This window comes from Dipteris shenzhenensis, chromosome 13, assembly GCF_047967505.1.
Source record: "Dipteris shenzhenensis isolate YYH24624 ecotype China chromosome 13, Dip_SZ_1.0, whole genome shotgun sequence".
Classification (NCBI taxonomy): domain Eukaryota; kingdom Viridiplantae; phylum Streptophyta; class Polypodiopsida; order Gleicheniales; family Dipteridaceae; genus Dipteris; species Dipteris shenzhenensis.
In genome coordinates, this window is record NC_141608.1 from 52,944,604 (window position 1) to 52,952,396 (window position 7,793).

Below are 7,793 nucleotides of genomic sequence, written 5' to 3' on the forward strand. Positions count from 1 at the left end.
GGGTAGACTGGTACTCTTGTCGAAACTTTTCCTGGCATGATGATTGCCTTATTGGCGTAATAATGAGACATAATCTATCAAAACGTGCTGTTTTGAAATTCATAGAGCTTGACACATGTCACTACATGAGCAGTTATGCCCTCCTTTGCACAATCTCTATGCTGCATCTTTGTACATCAGACTATCCACAATTTGTCTTGCCATCTACCCGTTGCTCGCCACTTGTTACCTACCCGCATCTCCCATTGTCATCTACCCGTAGCTTGCCACCTGTCATCTACACGAAACTCTCATGTGCTAATTTTTATTTGCAACCTTCTGTTGATGTTGGCTTGGTGCGACCACCACGCTGGTTCTTGGAGGTGGCTATAGTTACTCCTAATTAAACCAAGGAAAATGTATTTATGTTAATTGGCTAGGTCATGTGAGACCCACATTGGAGTCCCGCAATTTTTCATATATTTCGCATCGAGTTTAAAACAAGTGATTAAAAACTACTCCTAAATGAAGGAAAATGTATTTCCTTTTGCAACCACCGTGCTGGTTCTATTTTAGTGCAGGTTGCAGTTTTTGATATTCACTATACAATATCAACTTTGTACCTTGGGTGTTTCCGCAAGGATCTACTCATATGGTATATTGATTGATCTTGTCTTAATTACCTTGAAACCAAAAAAAAAAAAGATTATAGATGCATGATCTCAAAGATAATGTTTTTACACATGCTATCAACTTTGTACCTTGGAGTATTTTCATAAGGTTTTGCTCATATGGTATCTTATTTGACCATGTTTTCAACATAATAAAATTTTTATACTTGTTGTATTCACTATACAATATCAACTTTGTACCTTGGGGTATTTTTGCAAGGATGCTCATATGGTATATTGCCATGATCTTGTCTTAGCAAGTATAATATTGTCACATAATTTTAAATTTTTTGGCTCTTAACTTTGTATTTTGTTTTCATTTAGGACATGTTGAACGTATTGAAATGGCAATCAAGGAACATTCCAAGGAATTGAAGAGGCTTTTTGGCTATATTCAAAGAGAAGTACTCTTACTAGTCGCACACATGGACAAGACAATGATAGGAAAAGTCAGAGACAATGGCAATTTGTTAGATGTATTCAAACAACATGTGATGCAAAGGGTAAATAAAATCAAAGAGGTGTCAAAGATACGAGATCAAGTAAAAGACATATTCAGAGATGTAACCTGGTCAGATGAATTGGAAAAGCGTGTGATGACCATCATAGGAAATATCACATATCATGCACAATATGTAGATGAATCGCTATCTTTGAATGAGAAGTGTTTGGCTTGGCATAGTATGTGGAGACAAAGGAAAGCCTATGGTATACGATCAAATTTGTATGCGATAGCTAAGAAGAAGATTGGTGCAAATGCAACCGAGGAATATGTACATGCCACAATAAACAAATCGAATAATTCTTCTACGCAAGAAGTGGACAAGTGGACATTACTGCTATGAATTTTTGTACAACGACCTATACTATGCATGACTACAAGATCATGCATATGAGATATATAAGGATTAAAAAATTGGTTATGGGTCTGAAGGGAAAGATTTCCTAGGCAAAATAAAAGGAGTCTTAGGCATCAGCTCGATTACTTATTATGTAGCCAAAAGTTTTTAAGGCAATGCAGAGAAGAGGGAGTCTACTTTCATGAAGGAATCAACAATGCAACTTAAACATAGCGTCCTAGTTTGGCCAATCGCTATGTCAATAAGTGCACCACATTGGATTTTCACACCATATTTTAATGGAGGGACACTATAAACCTTTTTCAAAGAAACCAAAAAAAGTTCATGCATTGCAAACCTGAGCTAGATGCAAAGCAAATCCCTTCAAATAACATAGAAGAGGTTGTGGCTCTGGTACCAGAACTTTGTTTTGCTCTTTGCCTTGGCCTTCGAATGTTGCACAAACAAGGTTGGATCCACAATGATTTGCACAATGGAAATGTCCTATTGGACTATGCATCAACTAAGCGAGTGTGGATTGGTATTTGTGACTGGGGATGTGCTACATATATAATAAATTCAAAGGAGAACTTGCTAGCCAAGCATTTTATTGAGGTAGATAATGAGTACAAGAATAGAATTTAACTCGAAAGAGAGAGACTTACCAAGATGGTTTGGCTAGCTCTTGAGCTATATGATGGTACTACAAAAAATTCTTGGACATGTGCATCAGATATTTTCTCTCTAGGTTGGATATTCTCAGAGCTTTGTAAAATCAGCTTTTACATAGCGAAATATGTACCTCGTTTACAAATTCTCACAGACCAAGCACAATGGTCAGAAGATGTTAAACTAGTCCAATACATTTCCAAAAGGATGCTTAAACAACATCTGAAAAACCGCATATCAGTAGATAGTTCATGCAATCTATTTTCATTGAGGAGAATCAACCCTGATATATGTATGCGACATTTATAGGAGATGGGATATGATATGATCCCAAATTAGTTTTTTGATATAATAAAGGAAATCAAATAATATAAAGTCATTGTATGCTGGCCGATCCTACATTCTATGTTTATATTGGATTCATAACTATTTAAAAAGTAAAAAATGTTATGATCTAAAGTTTTGAATTCCCCACTTTTTAATAAAGAAATTCTAATACACTAAAGATACTGTGTCATCAACTTGTGAGTAATTTAAGTCAAGATACTAGATTGACTCATTTCAAGTACGTGATTGTTGGTCTGTACAATCTACTATTTTTTGAAGTTCCAATAAATTTTGTTACAAGCTAGATTAATAATTTATTGTTCAATAATACCATATTTTGACATTGTTTCTATTTCGCACGTATTGCAGACGCATATGCTTGGTCCATACAAGAACTTGGACGATGCTCGACCTGGAATACAGATACGCTCATTGAGATTTAGGTAATATATTATTCACTTACATATTCGTGATACTCAATCTTGGCACTAATATTCTTGGCGATTCCAATCTCAGCACACGAGGAAGGGCCCATTCCCTCGGATTATAACTCTTTGGGGAAGGAAGCATGCCACCTCCCCACCCACACTATGTGTGGTTATATAAATTATATATACATACGGTGTCCACAAGAAGGGAACACTTAAGCACACACGTCATTTCATCAGACCTACTATTGTCATCTTAGTTTATAATTAGGTATTTATCTTTTTTCAATTTTCCAAAAAAAAAAACATACTTTACAACAAAGGAAATCTTTAATAGATCTGCAAATTTGTTATTCATTAATGTTGGTTTATTTATAGAACACAAAAACTAAATTTGTACTCGCGTTCTCACAATAGGTGCACAAAACCTACATTTAGAATAATTGTAAGAGATAGGATTATCAAGAAACGATGTTTAGCTACTATAACGAGGACATTAGACAAAAGAAAAGAAAAGAAAAGTAGAGCCATCAACAATATCCTGGATGTTTCTAGATAGAATGCTAAGTGAATGGAATAGTGACTGCTCGCAACACATTAAGAAGCTACAATTTTGTGCATCATGTGGAAAATACGAGCTTTGGACTGGGAAAAGCAAGAAACTTACACAATCTAATAGTCTATGACAATCCAACTTAGTACCTCCTTATTGCTTCTCGAATGTCTTGCTACACATACACGTCAAGAAGTCTCACGAAGAACTAGCAACATGTATGACTTGCAAGGCATGTGTACCGCATCCTTTTTGGAAGCTCTACTCTGTTCCTTACGAAGCCGAGTACATACAATTGATCCTTCGAGAAAATGTCTTCCACGTGCAAATGTTGCTACCGTTAGATGTCAGCCTAAATATAACAAGAGTCATGCGGTCATTGGTAGCGATACAATTGACATCAAAGTTATTATTGGATAATTCTTTAATATGTTAGAATCGGGAAGAGCAATTTTGCCAAAATACTAAAGATTTATTACCAGATACTAAAGACATCCTACCTCTAAATCTTGTCTCAAACCCATTGGTGCAATGATACAAGACAATGCTTGAGAGGCCTCATCTGAGGCTAGGAATCAGTGTTGTCACATCAGATGCTATCGAAAATAATAGAAAAACATTTTGTTGATTCTCCATTTGAGGCAATGGGCAGTCCTCATGATAGGAAATATTTGTCAATATTTTAGCGAATTAACCACATTCCAAATAAGTCACAAATTTCTAGGCCAGCGACGATGGTGAGGGAACTCATGATACATACAGAGGAAAATTTGATCGAACAAGAAGTGGTTGCAATGCAAAAGGCCATAATACTTGGGATGGAAAAACTGAACTAAGAACCATTTTTAAAAAAAGATAATGGAGGAGAGGATGCACTTTTCCATTATCTGACACTTGAGGATCTGACACTTGAGGATGCACTTTTCCATTCCTATTCCCTTTCGGTCATATTGGACACGATGGCCAACTCTTCTTCCATGAATACTTAAAAATGAGAATTTCAACATTCTTCTTGCTATTCACACTATACAAACCATATTTGTTGCTCATGTACCAAGTCTGCCAAGCATTCACGATAGCACATGGGACATAGACTGCTACTCTACAAAGAGATATCGATCGGAAGCACCATGAAAGACCAAATGGGACAAACGAGGAGTTAATGAGAGATGTTCTAAAGCTTGAAATCCCAACGACAATGCCCTCTTGGCATCGCAAGGGCTTGAAGGATCTAATGACAATGATTGATGAGTGGGGCCTACCTCACATATTCTTAACGTTGACAATTGATGAGGTTACAGACACATGATGGTTAGAGTTTGACGACCTTGAACAACTCGTTAAGCAATATAATCCACAATTCACTTGGCAAGACTATCCCATTGAGTGTGCAATGATTTTTCACCTAAGGCATCAAGCAATATACCTTAAGTGACAACAACTTATTGGGAAGAGTAAAGCATTACTTAGTTAGATATGAAGTATAGAGTCGCGGATAGCTCCATGCACACATTTTATGGTTACATGATGATGACGTTGAGCGAGTAACAAATGAAATAGATGCTCTAATGCTTGTAAGACTAATCCATAACCATCTGCCAAGTGCAAGTATGGTTTTCCTTTTGACAACCATCTTGAGACAACGAAGGCATCTATAGATCCTCAGACACATCGATGGATGTACTATCAACCCAAGCAACAACACCTAAATGTTGTCCCATACCATGCTGCAGTATTGTTATTATGGCAAGGGCACATGCACATTCAGAGAATCACAAACACGGGCCTCTCATACTACTTGCTAAAGCACGCCATGAAGACAGAGCCTATAGGAAATCTAAACTTGAATATTGAAGATGCAAAACGATTGAGCCTTGAGACACTTGATCCATTAAAGTTGAAGATGATTGCCGCGTGCGTACTATCCAAGCCAACATTACCAACTGAGGCAACATTGATGTGTTTACAAGTACCCACTATTCAATGTAGTGAGGTTGTATACTCGGTCGACTCTTCACCACCCGAGCTTCGACAAAGGTACTTGCGAAACTACTGTGTCACAACAATCCATCCTATTGATACATATTGTGGGCGTCCAAGCATACTAGAGCAACTCACGTTTTATGAATATTGGAAGTCATTCACACCCCCAAAAGAACGAAAGCGCAATACAACACAAGGTTCAATGATGGGCTCATTCAACAACTATGTATATCCAAGTGCATGACTTGTCCGCTTCACTGACTACCATCCAACTAACCACTTTGAGGGCTTCTTCTTCAGCAACATTGTACTTTCTCTAATTTCACATCTGTGGAATCATCCAAACAGAGCAAGACATCGAGACACTCATCTTAGCTTATTGTAAGATTCATATGCTAGTTGATGAAAAACGACAACAATTGACTAACATGATATTACATAAGAGTCCTTTACGAGCGCACAACGATACTTCTCTCACCATTTGTGAAGATGCAAGCGACCACACTCGAAATCAGCTGCATAAGAATCCTACAACTACTAGATGAGTTCAAGGAGATGGAGAGCTCGACCTTGACTGAAGATCAAAGAGCTATTTTCAATAACATTTTTGAGACAGCAACGGGATTGCATATTGTTTGTGGCACATAGTTTTGTTAGCAATGACTGGTGCTACAACACTATGCTTGAGCCGCCTTGCGACACTAGTCCATCCTCAATTCACACTTCTGATATGTTCCGCGACACACTTTCCAAATCAGATGATCACTATTCTATGTTGCTCGCTGTAGATACCATATCATCGATGAGATATCCATGATGACATGTCAAATGATGAATATGTTAGTCTGACAGTTGTGTGAGATTTGCAACAGCAATACTCTAGATCCATTCCGCTCCAAAAAGCTAATTCTTTTTGGTGACATGCAGCAGCTCCTACGAGTATGCAAATGTAGAGTTGCTCCAAAGGAATATTGTCATAAATGTCACATCAGCAACTCACCTTTTTGGAGAATGGCTACATTTCACTATATGCAGGCCTCAATCCGGCACTTAGATCTAGATTTCAATAGCTTCTTAAACATCTTTCGCACTGTAATGCCAATAGAAGATCAGATCCATCAATATCTCGGTGGGACAATCATCATAGACAAGGATGCACAAAGCTTCATCGACACAAAGACCACTATTTTGTGCACACACAAAGAGGATGCACTACAATATAACGACTCCAGAATTACAAGATTGGATAATTGACCCAGATTTCCATGAGCTTCAGCACGTAACAATTGGTGCTAGGATTATGCTAGCAAAAAATAAATATGAGTTGCCACTGGGGCAATAGCAACTATTCGTAGCCTGGAGTGGCATGAAACAATATGCATGTTAACAAAGATTCATGCCATGATCTCTTCCACATGTGAGCCTATTACACTCACACGCTCGAAGCACACACGCAAGATCCAAAACGGGACTTGGTAACACAAGACAACATTTCCAATCACACTCGCATATGCGATAACCGGACATAAGTCACAAGACTTGACACTACATGGAAAGACATTAATTGTCATACGTCAATCGTTTGCTCTAGGATTGACGTACGTCATGTTGTCTCGAGTGATGAGCCAACAACATCTTCATATCTTGTGTAGCATAAGACCTTCACACTTCGTGCCCATGCCTCATATACTATACCCACAATGTAATTTAAAAAGGTAATATCCATTCGCCATCCATTATATTTTTAATAACTGTACAGCTAAATATACAGTTCAGCATATAATTTCAAACCTATGCTCTGAAGCCAATCAAACATACTACATTCCCTCATTGTATAACCCGATCCCTACTCATTTTGGCAAATCGTACCAAAGGCGTGTCTCTTTTTTCAAAAACGAGTACTACAAAAGAGGTACGTATACATGCGTTAGTATTTTCTCTTAGAAAACCAGTGTATTTAACATCATTCTACAATTTTATTCATACATTCATTCTCATTTTCAGCTTTTCCAACTGTTCAAACAAAAGCTATACAAAAAAAGGAAGATGAAGAATGCGCTTGAAAGAAACAGAAAAACAAAGCAAGATTTTGTTCAACGATAAACAGATGAGAAGAGCAAACGTGGCAGGCATACAACCACAAGAATATATTTTTGGATTTGATTCATACGAGCAATACCATCCCTTGATGGCAAAAGTAATGCAGATTCTACAGGATAGACCTAGAGGGAGTAACGAACTCGCAGCTGGATTGAGCTGTTGCCCTACACAAAAGCACAAGTGATACTTGATAAACATACCAAGGGAATGTCAATATTTTGCATAACAATTATGCACTTTGGCT